Source organism: Myripristis murdjan, chromosome 20, assembly GCF_902150065.1.
Source record: "Myripristis murdjan chromosome 20, fMyrMur1.1, whole genome shotgun sequence".
Taxonomy (NCBI): Eukaryota; Metazoa; Chordata; class Actinopteri; order Holocentriformes; family Holocentridae; genus Myripristis; species Myripristis murdjan.
Genome location: NC_043999.1, coordinates 6,826,091 through 6,843,345, shown reverse-complemented (window position 1 = coordinate 6,843,345; position 17,255 = coordinate 6,826,091). Strand labels below are relative to the sequence as shown.

General features: G+C 41.0%; 1 long non-coding RNA gene across 1 annotated transcript; it reads right to left on the bottom strand.

Moving 5' to 3' along the window:
* Positions 1 to 7,278: 7,278 nt before the first annotated feature.
* LOC115378544 (uncharacterized) lies at positions 7,279 to 16,315 on the bottom strand. Its single transcript, XR_003930134.1, has 3 exons — positions 16,244 to 16,315; positions 10,684 to 10,686; positions 7,279 to 7,290 (listed from the first exon to the last, which is right to left on the bottom strand). It is a non-coding gene; the product is annotated as an uncharacterized LOC115378544 (long non-coding RNA).
* Positions 16,316 to 17,255: the final 940 nt, after the last annotated feature.

The following is a 17,255-nucleotide window of genomic DNA, read 5'->3' as shown; positions in this document are numbered from 1 at the left end:
TCCATACATGAAGGTAATAGTCCTCTCCATGACACCCTGCAGAGCTGGAAGTAACCAATAACATTTACTCGTGTAACTGAGCAGCTTTATTGTGTATTTGTACTTTTCCGAATATTTTTTGAAGTCAGAAATTTCACTTGTACTTAAGAGCATGTTTGCTTGATTATTGTACTTCACTACATCTTAATTCACTTGCATCCATTACGGAGAACAAATGGTCAGTGACAGATTCTCGGACCTTTCAAAATAAAAGCTCAGTCAGCAAAGACGAGAGGGCATCTGCTTCTTCTTTTGTTGGTTCTGGTTTGTTTCATTTCCAAATTTTCAGTAAAATGTGCACTATGAAAAACTGCAGATCACCGTTGAGACTCAACTTGCAAAAATACGGAGTAAGTGTAGGCAAAAGGAAAAAAAGGGGGAAAATATTAATGAGTTGGCCTGGTGATGAGAACCATGTAGACTCAACCATGTAGACTATTTCCAAATTTGCCTGTTGAGCCCAGAAAATAATTTAAAAGAATGTAGTTTGTACTTTTTACTCTCATCCTTTCATAACTGTATGGAAAAGATCACACCTGACACATTTTATTGTTTTGAAAAAGCACCATGGCTACTATTTAAAAATTCCATGGCTACTGCAAATACTTGAATCTGATTGGCTGGAGGGTATCACCGTACATTGGGGCACCTCAAACGTAGCAATTTGGGGGGGGGGGGGGGGGGGGGGGGGGGGGATATATTTATATAATCACGGTTTTCATATCAATGCTCACAACTAGGCCTATTAACCTTATTGTGCCAAATCATAAGAACAATAAAAGTATACACCTGCTCCATTATACTAAGCTAGTTGCATTATAAAATACCAATTCAAAACTATCATGGTTATGTTCCATAAATGAACACTGGCTTAACATTAACAACAAAACAAAGCTAATTTTTGTGTATGTGTCATGCTATTATTATTATTATTATTATTATTATTATTATTATTATTATTATTTATTTATTTATTTATTTATTTATTTTTATTTATCTATTTATTTTGTAAATCCATGATGTCTCCAATGCCATGGCTGAATACATAAATCATTTGACAGTGTCTCTGTCCCACATATTAGTTGCTGGAAAATAGTGCATGTAGCAGGCAGACAGTTTTTATCCAAGTATATTGTTCCCTAAATTGATTAACGTCTCTATATTCTTAATTTTTGGCCATTAGTCACCATCGTTTAAACTCAATAATAAATTGCAATAATACACTCGCCTCCACCAAGTCCAATACCTGACTATCAGGATAACTATTATCACTTAACATCACTTACAAAATTGTTTGTATTTATTTTTTATGGCTTGTATTCCTTTGATGTTATTGTCTATATTCCTTCTGTAATTGCTAATATTTTGGTCATTTTTAATGCTTCATCCATCTGATTAAACCTTTTTAAGATGTTAATATCCATGCTTATATTTTCATGTAAACCTGGGGTGTGTCTTAGTCCTTTTTTTAAAAAAAATAGCAATTAAAGGACATAACTGTAAAGACGCTCATCTCTCTCTCTCCCAAAGCTGAGAGAATACAGGTTCCCTCCAAAAGGAGATATAACTGAATATGAAAGTGACACCAACTGTTATCACACACACAAAAAATGTAAATTAGAAGGAAACTTTGGTCCTTGGCTGGCACAGTTGCCCACCGGGGTCTCTATAATAGGGAGAGCAGATGATGAACACTTTCTTTTTTTTCCTTTTAAAGATGGGTAGATCATTTTTCTAGGTAATCTCTGAATTAGTTTTGTCTTGCTATTGATTATACTTTCACTCTGTCAACAAATAGAGCAGTATAAAGATTCAAATGGACGATTTTTTTTTTAACAATTAAAATCATAACACACAAGGAAGCACCTGTGTTTTGAAAGTAAACTGTGCATCATGTAGCCGCCCCAGCAGCCATAGTATGATTCAAATGTTGTCATATTCGAATGAGACTGGGACTGAGTGAATCCAGTGCACCGTCAACATGCTCTGAACGTGGAAATTCGCTTTCTTCAGGAAACACAAACAGCACGTGGTTCGATTGTGCTGACTCGCCCGCTGCAGACTAACATGTATGAGCGTTATTGAGAAGAGCCACTGATGTCGCCTTCGCATGTCAGCCTGCATTCGCCATTTCGTCTCTCCCTTTCTTAGCTCGACTGAACATGAGGCTTATGGATTTCTCTTTTTTCCATTTTTTGCTGACTGTATCTGTTTTTTTTCCACAAGTGAAGGACATTACTGTAAAGACGCTCATCTCTCTCTCTCTGGGTTTCAGCAGCTATCTGATGCTGAGGAGCAAATTAGAACATGTTTAAGGCTGAATTTGAGCCGTCCTTTTCTCTGTCAATGAATATTTGAATGTTTTCCTGTCATTTGCAGGAAGCAGTTATTCCCCCATGGACGGATGTGAACGGGCTTCCATTATATTTTATGCCAAGCTTAAATCACCGAACGTGATGCGGCTAATCACTGATGCATGGGCAGCCGGCATAATGCTGTATCCACTTGCATTTCACTACTGCAGATCATTTCTTTTCTTGAGAGCCTTTTTTTTTTTTTTTTTTTTTTTTTTTGAGTATATATGGTGATGCAAAACTAAATTAACATACTCTGAAAGAAAACTGCCTTTGAACCAACTTCTTACTTTTTGGTGTATTGGAGTTTTAGTCATATAAACATTTCTGAGAGGCAAACCACGAAAAAAAAAAATCTCTGTAATTTAATCTCATTTAAAGTTTTAAAAATCTTGTTTTTCTTAGAACAATGAAAAAAATCTACCAGTGTCATGAGATAATCCCACTTGTATCCGGTGCTGTTTGATTTGTTTTTTTTTTTTATTTTAAAGCACTAATACTTTGAAATGAGACAGAATAGGGCAGATCAGCTCATTTGTATCAAGAAAATCCAGGAAACAAGTTAATTATCATCAGAATAAAGTGTGATTATCTCATGCCATTGGCATGCCACTTGTTTTAAGAAAAATGCGATTTTAACAGGGGATATGAGACTAAATGGCATGCTATATAGGATTTTTTTTTTTTTTTGCACTGTGAGCCTTTTAATGATATATAGCCGTGACGGTTACCCCTTTACCTGTAAGTGCACAATACCTGACCCTTACATACCATCTTATCTCATTAAAGTCATCATAGCGCAATGAACTCCCGAAATATTACCATATCTATAAAGAAAATGGATCCAATAATGACTACAGAGGGAAATATCTTACTTCTGCCGAGTTCAAACACAGTGGCATGGCGAAGGCTTAGAGCTACCCTCAGAAGCACTAATGTACTCAAATACCCCGGGGCCCTCATTGCAGGAAGATTGAAAATACTAGCAGTGACTCCAAGCCAGGCACTTAAATAGCAACAGCCCCATGGTCACACTTTGAGACTTGTAGTATCTTAATGGTCTGGCTATGATGAAAGGTATGGCAGGAGCGTATACAGGATGTTTCCCTTTCCTATTGCCAGCCTCATCAAAAGACACGCCAGATCCCCCAAAGCGAAGAGAATGCAGGTTCCCTCCAAAAGGAGACATGATATGAAAGTGACACCAACTGTTATCAGACACACAAAAAAAATGTAAATTAGAAGGAAACTTTGGTCCTTGGCTGGCACAGTTGCCGACCGGGGTCTCTATAATAGGGAGAGCAGATGATGAACACTTTCTTCTTTTTTTTTTTTCCCTCAAAGATTGATAGATCATTTTTGTAGGTGATCCCTTTGAATTACAAGTTGTGTCTTGCTGCTGATTATACTTTCACTCTTTCAACAAATAACAGAGGAGTAGCCACATTGCTGCATAAACATGTTCCCTTTTCTCTGTTGGTGCAATACAAAGATAATTTTCAGTCGTTCATGGTTACATACATGGAGAAAAATAGACATTTATCTCTGTTTATATTCCACCAGGACATGATGACATTCAATGACATTCAAAAAAATTGGGATTCAGTGGATTTAGGGACAATAATTTTAGATGTTTTTCGTTTTTATTTTAGCCTTAGATAAAGGAGATAGGCATGATAAAAGTACTACATTTACATTTACACTTTAAATTTAACATTGAAAGTTTTATAAGCGCAAATGGCGTTTATAGATATATGGAGGATCTTGTACCCAACAACAAACGTATTTAGATTCTTTTCACACCCTTTTCAAGGCCAGATGCATATTTATATCCGAAAATTCAATACCTGATCATGCCTCTGTTATTGCAGCACTGATACCCGAGGAAAATGAGGAGAAAACAAGAGTTTGGTGGTTAAAGTTGGGCACAAGGTTTGTGGACCAATGAAGGAACAGATTTTTGTGAACCAGTGAACCGATGGACCAATAGAACGAAAAGGCGCGGCCAACCCACACCAATGAAAAAGGTGCCTCTGCGTCCAATGACGCCTCCCACAAGTGTCTACGTCAACCGGTTCATGACCTATGGTAGGGGGCGTGGCTAAATCATAGGAGGCGGGGCTAACTCTCACCAATAACAAATGAACCCTTCTTAGTCTAATTATGATGGCCACAAATACCTGAAATAAGTGGTTACGAGTCATAAAAGGGGTTGGGGCTAACTAACAGCACTCAAATAGAAACTTTCTGCTGAGATCAATGACAAATGTCTATAAAAAACAGTTTATGAGTCATATCAGGGGGCGTGGCTTGAGTGTAGGGGCGGGGCAAACTGCCATCAATGAAGGTGCCCGTGTTTGTGTATATGTATGTCTGTGTATGTGTGTGAAAGAGAGAGAGCGAGTGTGCAAGTGCATATCGGATGGTATATGTGTATAATATGTGCGTGTTGTGACTGGGTGTGTGACGTCTGCATGGATCGATCTAAGCGTTAGTGAGGGACGTGATGGGAATAATACATGAAAAAGCAAAAAAGATAAAATTCTTCCAAAAAAAAAGAAAAAAAAGAAAAAGAAAGATATGTTCAGTGTAATCATAAGCCTGGAACAAGGGCAAGACAGCCAACTTGCTCTTTTTCTCTTTACCTGAATCAGGATTTTGCTTCAGCCGGCGCACAGCATGGGAAAAGAGCTTTAAATCAAAGCTATAACTTACACATTGTAGCTGATGCTCTTATCCAATGCGATTTACAAGAGCGAGCAGGCAGGGCGTCAGCGTCTCCCCCAAGGATACTGAGATGACAGTATGCAATGACAGGGCACTCGGGACTGAACTTATATTAGTTTATAGTGGCAACTTCTAACTTAACATGTTCATTAAATCCTGTTTGCTGTTACTACTTACTTTTTTAAATGTTGCCACTGATTTTAAAATTCTGTTTCATTCTCATTTTTGGCCTTTTTTGTGCAACAAAAGTAGAAAAAAAAGTTCATATCCTGCAGCATCTGCAATCTCGATCTGCTTTATCAGCCAAACTGGCATACAGAGCAATAATCTTGCATACACATTCCTCATTTTGATCAACAAAACTCTTGGCTGCACAAACCATATTTCCAGCCATATAATAACTTTGTAATGTAATTATTTTCTTCCCAAGGAAAATAAAAAAAAGTAACTGCATTTAAAAATATTTTTTTCCTCTAGCTTGAGACCTGGGATTTCCCAAAATTCTTGACAAACATGCACAATATAGATCATGGGCCCCAATCAAGTGAACTCTGAGTGAAAGTATCCCATCTGAGAGGATTTTTTTTTATTTATTTATTTTTTTTTTTTATTTTTGTTCTTAGTCAGGAGGTAATTAGCAAATGATGATTAGGTTCACTATCAATTATGATGAAAACACCCTTATACATACCCATATTTCTCCAGGGAATGCCAGGTAGTGAAATTATTGTCGCTGTTGACCTTTGTTACCATCTGAAGGACCCCTGGCGGTCCCCAGACCCCAGTTTTGGAGCCAACACTCCATCACTACAGTAAGTGATTCCACCCTGCTTCAGTTTGCAGTGCACATAGCTAAATTTGCTCACACACACATCCCCAAACACAAACAAGTGCAACACAAGAACACCTAAAAGAAAACACTGTTTGCATTAGTCAGTGTTATATTTTTACACGATGGTATTTATATCGGAGGTCAGAGGTTTGCATGCTCCATTATCTCCGACAGGCTGTTCAATTTCTGTCGGACACGAGAGCGCGGCGGTCGGGCAGCCGTGATGCGTCGTATTCATGTGTGATGGTGGGAACAGGATGCTTCATTAGACCTCCGGTGCCCCGGTTCGCTGCAGTCCCCGTCCAAACACAATAGCCCATCTTATTATATCTGTCTCCTGCCCACCTGACCGCTCCATGGAGAGCCCTGGCAGCTACAGTCAAGCTGCTTGTGATCACGGGTGACTGGGACCTTTGTCCACGGTAACATCTGCACCCGAGCTGTCGGTGTGAAAGCCTACTGCTGTCATCGCCCCCATATCCTCATCCATTTTTCTGTCTCACCTCCTTCTCTATCACCTCCGCCCATACACTTAAAAAAAAAAAAAAAACACACGATCTTAACAAGTCACTTCATCTCATATTCAGTGTTAAAACCTTGTTTTTCTTCAGACAAGTGAAAAAATATGCCACCTATTGGGATGTGATAATCTCACTTGTTTCCAATCCCAATCAACTTGTTTCCAGAATTTTTTTTTTGATACTATATTCACATTATTCTCTTAGATGAGATGCTCAAATTCTGTAAATATAAGGACAATGCCATTGCTGCTGTGCTGGAGGTTGCGTACAAAGATCAGAGTCTGATTATTATTCACCGCTTCACCACTGAACAAAGACAAGGGAAACAATGGAGAGGGAAAATCCAAAGGGACACCGGGCCATATTTCAAGGTTAAACAGCACACTTGGTCATCCATCAGCTACTGTTACCTATTGATAGACAACAGCTACTGTGAGCATTCAACCTCAGTGACTATACACTGCATAACAACCTACATCTAGTCTCATATTCAGTGTTAAAATCTTGTTTTGACACAAGTGAAAAAGCCTGCCAGTGGGATGAGATAATCCAACTGATGTCCACTCTGCTTTCTTTTCAAATTAAAAATTCCAAGAAAAAATCCTGAAACTGGAACTGCATTGGAAACCAGTGGGATTACATCTCATCTCACTATCAGATTTTTATTTTAACATTAAAAAACACAAAATTAACACTGAATATGAGACTAAATGACCAAACACTGTCTCCTGTTCTCTCTCTCACAACCCGAGATTGTTCACTCTGTATGTAACCCCTGCTTCTTCTCTTTCACATGAAATTATTCAACATTTGTCTTCTTGTTTTTTTGTTTTTTGTTTTTTTTTTCCCTGTGCTTTTTTCTCTGACCACCCCTCTTAGCTTCATGTATCCTCTCAGGGTTTGCAGGCTCTATTTCCCCTCTCTGCTCTTCTGTCCCAATCCATTCCTGTTCCTCCTCTGTGGATATCCGTGCCCCACCACCACCACCACCCCCTGTAAGTGTCTCTCTCATCTTCTTTTAAGTAGTTCCTCCCTCTCTACTTTTTTTTTTCTCGCTCTCTCTCTCTTTCAAACACACAGACCCTCATTCTCTCTGTCGCTCTCCCTCTGTCTGCTCCACCACCTCTCCTGCAAAGCTAAAGCTGTCTGGCTTCCCACCTGCACAGTCCTTGGAGAGTGCTGACTTATATTCTGGCACGGACTGCAGCATGTGGAGGAATACTTTCATACCGGAGTGGGGAAGGGCAGTAATAGCGGCAGACATATGCCACTTGTCAGCCGGAGCTGGTGCAACCACTCTGGAAATACCAGGCTATAATGCATTACCATTTCGCTTCGCTTTACCTCCATGTCCGCCGGTCTGCTACTGAGCAGTTTCTACGAGACAAACTGTTGTATCAAGGACCGTTCCCGCATCTCCCACATCACAGCAAAGTCTTGCTCCCAAGCTCGGCTGTTTTGATTTATTGGTGAGAGGGTTTTCCAGGAAAGATTTAGTGGATGAACTTCCCATGAAATTAACTCCCATCCTGGAAGGCAGTGTATCTTCATGCTGCACTCAGGAACCTGCTGGAAAAATGTCATGCAGCTGACTTGCATTTTGTATTTGGGTGGCAAATATAATACATATGCTGGAGCAATGATATCGTAAGATGTATTGATAGGACTGGCTACTGTTACAGTTGTTTGCACATATTATGAGCAAAATTCACCACTGACCTGCATTGTGCTCATTGTACTCACGTTGTCCCTATGCATCAAAATGATATTTCACAGCTTGTAAATCAAACCATGCAGCTTGCCCAAGTTTATCACTCATATTTGTGACTTCAGAGGTTGTACAAGTTCACGTTTACGATGGTAAGCTTGAAAATTTCACAAATTTCACAAGCTTAGAAGAAGGATTGGTTGAATGCACTGTTGTTGGTGAAGAAGTGCATGCATGAATAATAATTTCAATCAATAAAACCTTCACAGTTTTTCCACAATCCCTTCCACCCATCCTATAAAATATGCCACCTGTTTACACTTTTGAATGATGCCTTCCTAAATTACATTCCAACCCAACATCCTGTTTCAACAGGAAATGTAGTACATCAAGGAAGTAAAATTGCCATTTTTTGAAGTATTCAAGTTTTTTAAGTTAAAGTTCTAACTTTCAAGACAGTGTTTTAAGTTGTGTTCATACCACAGCATGTTTATTTGAAACTGTTTTGGACTCTGGACAATGCCATTTGAGCTTTCTCTACACGCCTGCAAGCACAGGTCTCAGCCCTTTTCCAAAAAGAACTGAAAGAGAAACTGCACACAATAGGAAACTACCCTGAAACACAAGATTTTATGGGTGTACCAGAGTGATAATGAGTATTTTCATGTGTTAATCAAGCAAGCAGGAATGGCAAATGACATCTAGGGCTTAGCTGAGTTTACAGGAACTAAAACTCGCTACTTGTGGATCTGTGAGGCTTTTGTTTACCAGCCTCATCTCATGTGTACACGGGCCAGCGTGAGCCCAAAACAGCCAAATGCAAAAGCACAAAAATTAGGTACATGTGAGCTTGTTTGCACTTCAGCTCCTTCGTTATCAGGCAGCGCGCACGGCGGCGAGGCTTCACTGTGGCCTCTGTGTCATTATGCCGTTGATTCTGCGTGTGTACACTCTTAGCTGCCTGTCATCCCTCTCGCGGTGCACTCCATGATTAATGAGTCATTGAGTTCGGGGCCATCTCCGCTCATGTCAGCGACACCGACTGTGTGTGCTTGCACTCCCAGCGCTCCATCACACATCGCTAACTATCCCCCAATCTGGGCTGGCTGCGCAATCTTAACATCACAGTCCAACAGGAGAACAAGTCAACACTTGATGTCGCAGCCAATTACCAACTTTGAGGGAGGTGGCGGCGTCGGGGTGTTTGAAAGGCAACGTGCGCCACTCCTACAGACAAGGATCCAAATTAATAACATCAACCGTGGCTCGAACAAAGTGCAAGGGCTATCCATCTCACTTTCTTCAGTCTTGAAATGGCACCCAGTGTCTGGTGGTAATAGCCTCTCTATGCCAGGCAGAGAGCAGTCACGTATTAATGAATGTTGCTATTTGCATGGACAAGCAGTTTTCTGAGGGTCCATGAAAGCAAATTACTTTATCTGGAATGAACGTGACCCCACCGCCGACTGGGTTTTGTAAATAAGCCATTATCCATCTAAAGCATAATTACATCGTTAACGGCGGTATGTTTCGGGCCCCCACTGCTCCGTCCACACATCTACCTGAGCCTAATTGATAAGCTGAACGTACGTTGGTGTTCGCAAAGGCCGGAGGATGGAAAGGTTGCTTCGCTCCGCCAGATGCCAGGTGAGAAAGCTACGGCTGGGCTTGAATGAGAGAGACACCTATGATCAATGAGGTTATTCAGTTGAGAGGAAGATAGGTGGAGGATAGTGTGTGTGTGTGTTTGTGTGTGTGAGAGAGAGAGAGAGGAAGAAGAATGGGGGAGCAGGCAGTGAGCAGTGTTTACTATGATGGCCTTCACGTAGCCACGCAAGGATCCATAGCAACACGGCCTCTTGAATGCACGTAGAGGAAGACTGTCAAGCACCGAGCGCGATGCTGAGTGGGTGTATGATAACAACAGGCTTATTAAAGGAGAAGGAGGACATCCCAAAACACTCGAATGTGGTTTAAAAGAAGCTTCTGGTGATGTAACTTGCTTTTCCGAGTCCATCCTGTCGGCCGGTGGCGTGTTGCTCTTATTTCATCACGTAACGTAACGTCGGGCAAGATTTCTCCAGCGGAGCTACGGTGGGGCTTGACATCAGCGATCTAAAACATTAACAGTGAATATCAGGTCTGCAAGAGGGAGAGAAAGAAGGAAGGAAGAGCTTATTTTGTCGGTTCACCGTTTTTGCAGCGATGTTGAACAATCATAACAGGGCGAAATTCCATCACAGATGAGGCGGAGTCACCAAATTTTCCCGCTGACAGTCGCCTTCAATAGAGCGGCATGCAGCACAGCCACAGCTTGCATCTTTGTGGATCTGTCACGAGTAGGATGTGAATGTGAAATACAGTGCAACGCCTTCTTCGACGGCTTTTTTTTTTTTATAATTTGAACAATGGGGCACGGCGCCATTCTCTCTCTCTCTTCACTGTCACAGCAACATGTAGGAGAGACTGGGGTAAGTTGAGCCAAAGGGTAAGTTGAGCCACCCCCTGTTGCTAGGAAACGGTAAAAAACATTGATCATTTGACCAAATATTTAGGAGGTACACATCATTTCATGGAGTCTGTGAGGGTAAGAACCACATGGGTAAAGTGGTTAGACATTTATTTCCAAAAAAACATTTTTTTACTCTTGAAAGTGAATTCAATCTATCATCAGTTTCATGAGAATTGTGTCAAGATCAAAACAGATCATTTTAAATTTGTTTTATACATCAGTTGTGGTATCTATGAGCTACAACATGAGGTCATAAACCTAGCATAAAAGTGCACCATTTTAGCTGTGGGGACTAAAAAAGTCAAAATGGTAGCTCTGGGGTAAGTTGAGCCATTTGACCAGGGGTAAGTTGAGCCGGAGCCCCATACACTTAATAAGTGTATTTTGGCTGTAGCCTAAATGTCTTAAATATTAAATAAATATGAAATATTGAATGAATGAATGAATGTATAAATAAATAAATAAATAAATAAATATTAATTACTTATTAAGTGTATGGGGTAAGTGTATTTTGGTTCAGTGTTCAAATGTGTTACGTTCATATGTTCATAACTGACCTTACTGTCAGCAAGGACACCAAGAAACTAGTGTTCTAGTGTTTTCTTTCCAGAAACACAGCTGTTAATGTTCTCTTCCCAAGCGCACTTTAAGGCATGTTAAAACAGCTGTTTATTGTACCTGTTGGATTGTGTTTAATAAATAAAAATACACATGAATGTGAAGAAGTGACTGTTATTTAGGGAGGGAGAAGGTGAGGGAGGGGTGGGATGGAGGTGGGGAGGAGGGTGTGGGGTGAGTAGGGATACGGCTCAACTTACCCCGCCCCTATGCTCAACTTACCCCATACACGGGGTAAGTTGTGCCACGAGACCACTTTTTTTGGACATGCTATATTATAGAAACAGTTATGTTTACACTCATTCTGTTTGTTTGAAGAGATGCACAACATCCTGAAATATATGCAGATATATTAGTTATTGCCTTGATGTAGTGATCCTAAATATGAAAAATGGCTCATCTTACCCCAGTCTCCCCTACCTTCACTGTCATCATTGCCTCCTCAACCTACATGCATGCAGCACGGCGGAGGTCATCACACGTCGTCAAGAAAAACGATGAACATCTCTAACTGAGGTGCGCGAAGCAGTTTGAAGGAAAGCGGGTATGCCGAAAAAGTAAATTACAACACTTCATCACAAAATAACTCCCACAATGCGTCGCCCATCTCGACTTGATGATATATAGTGGTGTGAGAGGATCTGAGAGTGGATTTTTTCCTTTAATACAATATCAAACGCTGTAAGTCATCCGTTTTTTATTTCCAGGTGGTTATCCGTTCACACATTACTTTATCCAGTATTATCCATTAAGATGATTTGCTGAGGTAAGGCCCTATTTCGAGGCTTTCATAGAAGTTAGCAGCTCACAGGGAAGTACAAATCCAGATGCTCCTCCGGATCCTATTACAAGCCTGTAGCTTTACAACAAAACTCATCGCGGATTAACCTGACTGAAACCTGACTAATAGCGGTCTGAAGAGGCGAGGAGAGGAGTGGAGACGGCGCGGCGTTTGCATACGTTAGGAGGCGCGATGAATGGATGAGTCACCGCATTATCAGGTGTCAAACTGAGAGGACGCGGCAGGCGGAGAGGAGCGCGGCTGCACCGTGTCGCCCGGCGCGGTAATCAGCATGCTATCACACAGCCCGTGTGTTTAGAGGTGTCACCGCTAATTAGACGTTCCCAGGTTCAATTGTTGGTATACTCCGACTGCCACTGCTGTGAATTGTAAATAGCCTAATCATGCTCATAAGATTGTGGATGCCTCTGTTGGTTTCTATGAGGCCCAAGGAGGGATTTTCTCCCCCCCCCCTCCTTTGGCATAGATGGGTTTCAGTGTTTACATGTGCAATATGGGCAAGGGAGGCCGTGTGCCAAGCTGATTTAATTTCTCAAATGTTCTCCAGAATTAATAATAACCTCAAGTTGAGTGCTGTTCTTTACTTTGTTGGCATCGCAATCGGAGCTGTTGTCGGCTATGAAATTGTTATCCATTACACAACTACAGATCCTCCACACTTCTGATGAAAAATCGTCTAATTCAGTCCCCTCCTGCAGTCTCTTTGTTGTTCAAAGAGGTAATTTTCCAACTGTCAAATTGCTCCTTTGTCCGATGAGCTGACATACAGGACATTTCTGTATTTTTTCCCCCCTTTTTTTTCAGGTGTAATTTTGCTGCTATTGTGACTTTCAGCACACTCACACAAGCTTTTACACTGATAGAAATATCCATGGAAACAACTGCCGCGGATGTGTATATCTTATTTCCGCAGAATGCAAATGCTGTTTTTGGGGACAAAGTTATGGCAGGCGCTTTTTCTGCATCTGTGATGAGGAACAGCACATGTACTTTTGGCCACTGACTCCTGGTTGCATTGAATGGAAAACAGCATTAAGACTGTTTACTCACCACTCACCCTGTAAGACTGCATTGACTCAGCACTGAAATTAAGATGACAGTCACATAAACATCTGTGTTGACTGTGCAGACAGTTTTTTTCCCCACAAATGCTTTTGACACACAAGAGAACAACAGCACATCTAAATAAAGGACAGGACAAAAGAAAAATGGCTTACAAGCAGCTGAGAACAGAGATTATGGGTCAGAATCCAGAATGCTAGCAGGCAATTAAAAACAAGAGAATGCAAAGCATGCTTCCTGATGTTGTAGTCTTTGGGAAATGAAGTGAGGGGAAGAGCATGCGCGTGGTCCCTTTGTGTTATAAACAAAGTGTGATAATACCCCGGTTGTGCTTCACCTGCATTTAATGTCTGTGCAGGCAGCCAGATATGCTAATGTGACGCGCATGTGAGGAATATGAACAATTGCTCAGCCAAGCCCCTCTCCCCGGGGGAGAGTGCACTGTGGAGTGGTATTCTACTTCCCGGTTTTTGCAAACAGTCCTGCAAGCCCGGGTGCAGCGAGCTTTCTGAAGTGCTGGGTAATTAAATGCAAAAAAATGGGATTAAGCAGTGCACTCCGTTCCCTGTTTCCATGTGATTCCGACAACACGATGTGGGTCTGCTAAGCCAGGGATAAAGAGAACTGCTGTGTAACAGTGCAGTGTAGATTACATAAGATTAGGATGTGCGCTTTTATTTTTTTCCTTCCAAATAATTACCACCCACTTTATTTTTTTTCCATCGGATTCATCAAGCTTTTCTGACTTGCACCCGTATCTTATGTAAGTTTTCTTCAATAACACGGTGTCCTAGCTGGAGGAAATGGTAATAATGTTAGGTCACTTTTATGCTTAGACTGCAGTATCACAGCTGGAGTCTGTAGGTTGCTACCCTGGACTTATAAAACAGTGTACACTGACAGTAACACCGCCCCTTCTTTCCTCTTCTTCCTCTCATACTTGGTTACATGGCTTACATGCAGATGAGGATAAGTGTAATTTTGAATTTGCATGTGCTTTCTTTATTACCAAGCCATTACTTGTAGCATGTCAAAGCCGTTCAAGGGTTAGTTATTTTTAGTATCATGTAGGAGATACGGCTGATAAGATCGTTGCACTCCCAGAAAGGTTATCAAACCAAATGAAAGCGGGTCTCTTACTTCATACTTGATTAAATCAGACCGTAATTAACACAGATCACAATTGTGTAATCTTTTAATATGGAATAATGTACTCACTCTAGGTTCATCAAATAAGAACGGTGAAGTGAAAATCAAAGCCTCGCCTGAGATGAGCAATTTTGATAAAATTACTTTCGGAGATTTATCTAAATTGCGCGCCCGCCGGACCGTGGAAAAACAGTTATCATTATTATCACTGTGCACGGTCCAGCTTTTGTCCATGACTGGCCATGCCTTTCTGCCGCACTGACTGCCCATGCTCTGTCAATGTTCTTTTCACTCCGCTATCTAAATAACAAGGTCAGAATTCGTTATTTCTGGATAGCAGCAGTCAATCCTGAGGGGTCCGATATGGCATCGCGCCGCATTCCTCCCGCCGTTTCTGACACCCATTTTCTATTTCACAGTCAACCGCTCGTGCTCACCGATAATGTCTATTCACACCTGGCCATCGTTGTATTCCTCAGGACTGGGGCTGAGATGCAGTGATAGGATGGCTCCTGTGTTAGGGACGCTCTACCGGGCAGGGCACAGATGCACATTCCACTCATCCATAAGCAACACTGCACATCTCCGTGCAGCCTATTATCGCCGAGCGGGAGGTCCACGGGAGATATTCCTCCAGCAGGTAAAAAGGGGAGCTGTAACAATGAAGATATGAATATTAAAGCTTGTTTGCTTCCTTGTGAAGTAGCGCAAAGAAGCCATGCAGGCAAGAGGTTTGAAGTCATCAAAGCAGATAATCAGTAATCAGAAACCATGCTGGCTCTAATAGCCTTTGCCTGGTGGTAGATTGAATCTGAATGTGCCATAATGACTGCATTTGGAAAGGCTTGCACTGTGCTTAATCACCTTGGGTAATTAAGACTACTGTCTCGAAATGTATAGGCAATGGTTATGACCAAGAATTAGACATAGGAAATATTATAAAGAGAGTGATAGCTGCTTTATCTGTGGATGATTTAACACTCAATTATATATTTATTATGGCAGTTTTGCACCTGCATCTGCTGCACACGAAGCCATGAGCACAGGACTTTGTCAACAGTGACATTTGCCTGATTCCCGGTTTAGCACAGGTACATGCGTATGACTGGGAACAGCATGCCAGTTACACATCACAGGATAATTACTGATCCTCACTATCCAATAGTGAAGTATTCATTACACAGTCGAGTTGATGTTTATCTCAGCGAACCAAGAATCCTCGTTCCATTTGGCATTTAACACGAGCATAAATTTGGACCTGCCATGGCAGGAGCTGGAGCCATGTTTTTTTTTTTTTTCCTGCTTTTTCTCATCTGTTTGTTGACTGCTGCCTGTTGCACAAGCCAGCATCGCAGGTAATGATTTGGTGCATAAATTACACAATACACTGATTACACGAAACACTCTTTTAAAAATGTTACACCGTCGTTTAACAGGTTGACTATGAATCTTTAAAAGCAGACATTTAAAAGTGGGAAGGGTGTTTCCAAGACTTTCTCCAAACACTATAAAAGTGGGAAAAAATCCCAACTAAATATCAGTGTCTATCTTTCTGGTTGGGAAGTCGAACCAGTAATCAGTTGAGAACAGATTTAGTGGCTCGGTGTTTGGCAACATAAACTGTATCTTCAAAGTTACAGTTGGTGTTTGACCTCTGTGCATCTGTGAAGTATACAACACTGCCCTGAATTTCAGATTAATGCACCATAAATTGCAATGTATTGTATCAGTATTATCATCCGCACAAGCAAGATACTTGAATGGAAGCATTAATGGCCACTAAGAGTAGCATGCTAACATTAAAGGACCATATCTGTACATATTTAAGTATGTGCATTTTGTTGATGTTGTGCTACATGTGCTAATATTTCTCCAAAGCAAGCAGTCATATTTCAGAACTCCCATATAATATTTCATACTTTTATCCAGCTGTTGCTTTCCAGTCATTCCGCCATGATATGAAAATTAACTCTCAGAGACTTCAAACTTTCCTCACACCTGTATTCCATCACTGTAATGTAAGGTCCTTCACATGATTTTCCCTAAAAGCAGCAGCACTGTTGTGTTTTGGTCACTTGAAATTGAATGGAGGAGATGGGCCCTCCGTCAGGGAAAATAGTCCCCGGAGAAATGTTTGCTTTCCACAGGCAGTTATCATTTCTGCGGTTTATGAATGCAGACAACTTTATTAATCGCAGAAGCAGAAAATTATAAGGTGAGTGGTGCAACCAAAAACTCTAATATGAAATTGAGGGATTTTGGGTAAGAGAGCAGCAGCAACACACTCTCAGGACAGTGAGGCCAGTCTTGGCTGCTGGAATGTTGCTGGAGCTACCTGCCATCCATCTGTCCATCCATCCATCCATCCATGCATCTATCCTTACATTCGTCTTCCTCAGTCCCCTGTCTTTCCATTACCTACCTGCCTCACATCTCTCTTTTTCCAGCTCTGTCACCGTCTGTTAAAGTTATTGATTTTTACGAGCAAATATAAATTTCACTGTGAAGCCCCCTTTTTTAATGAATGTTTTTACCTCAAAGGATAATCCTCGCCATATTCATATAAATAGCCTACATGTTTGTTTTGCAGCTTTCAACTCCATCACTTACTGATGCAACAACACACTAGAGATTAAAACAAAATCTGGTTCATGAAAGCTTTTACATTCGCTGTTCTAAACGCCCAGTGTCTGGCAAGGAACTGATGCATTTTACATTTTTGATTCGTGTGGAATATTTATATATATATATATGGACGTCACTCCCATCTCAGTGCACCTCGGTGGCCAAATTTTCCAAATCACTATATGATCCCTTAATTTTGGTTGCTTGAGAGTTGCTTGGGCCCCTATATCCCCTAAAGGTATTTTTGTCAAACATTATTTTAGATGTCATTTTCTGAATATTTATCAGATAATGTGTTGAAAGCAT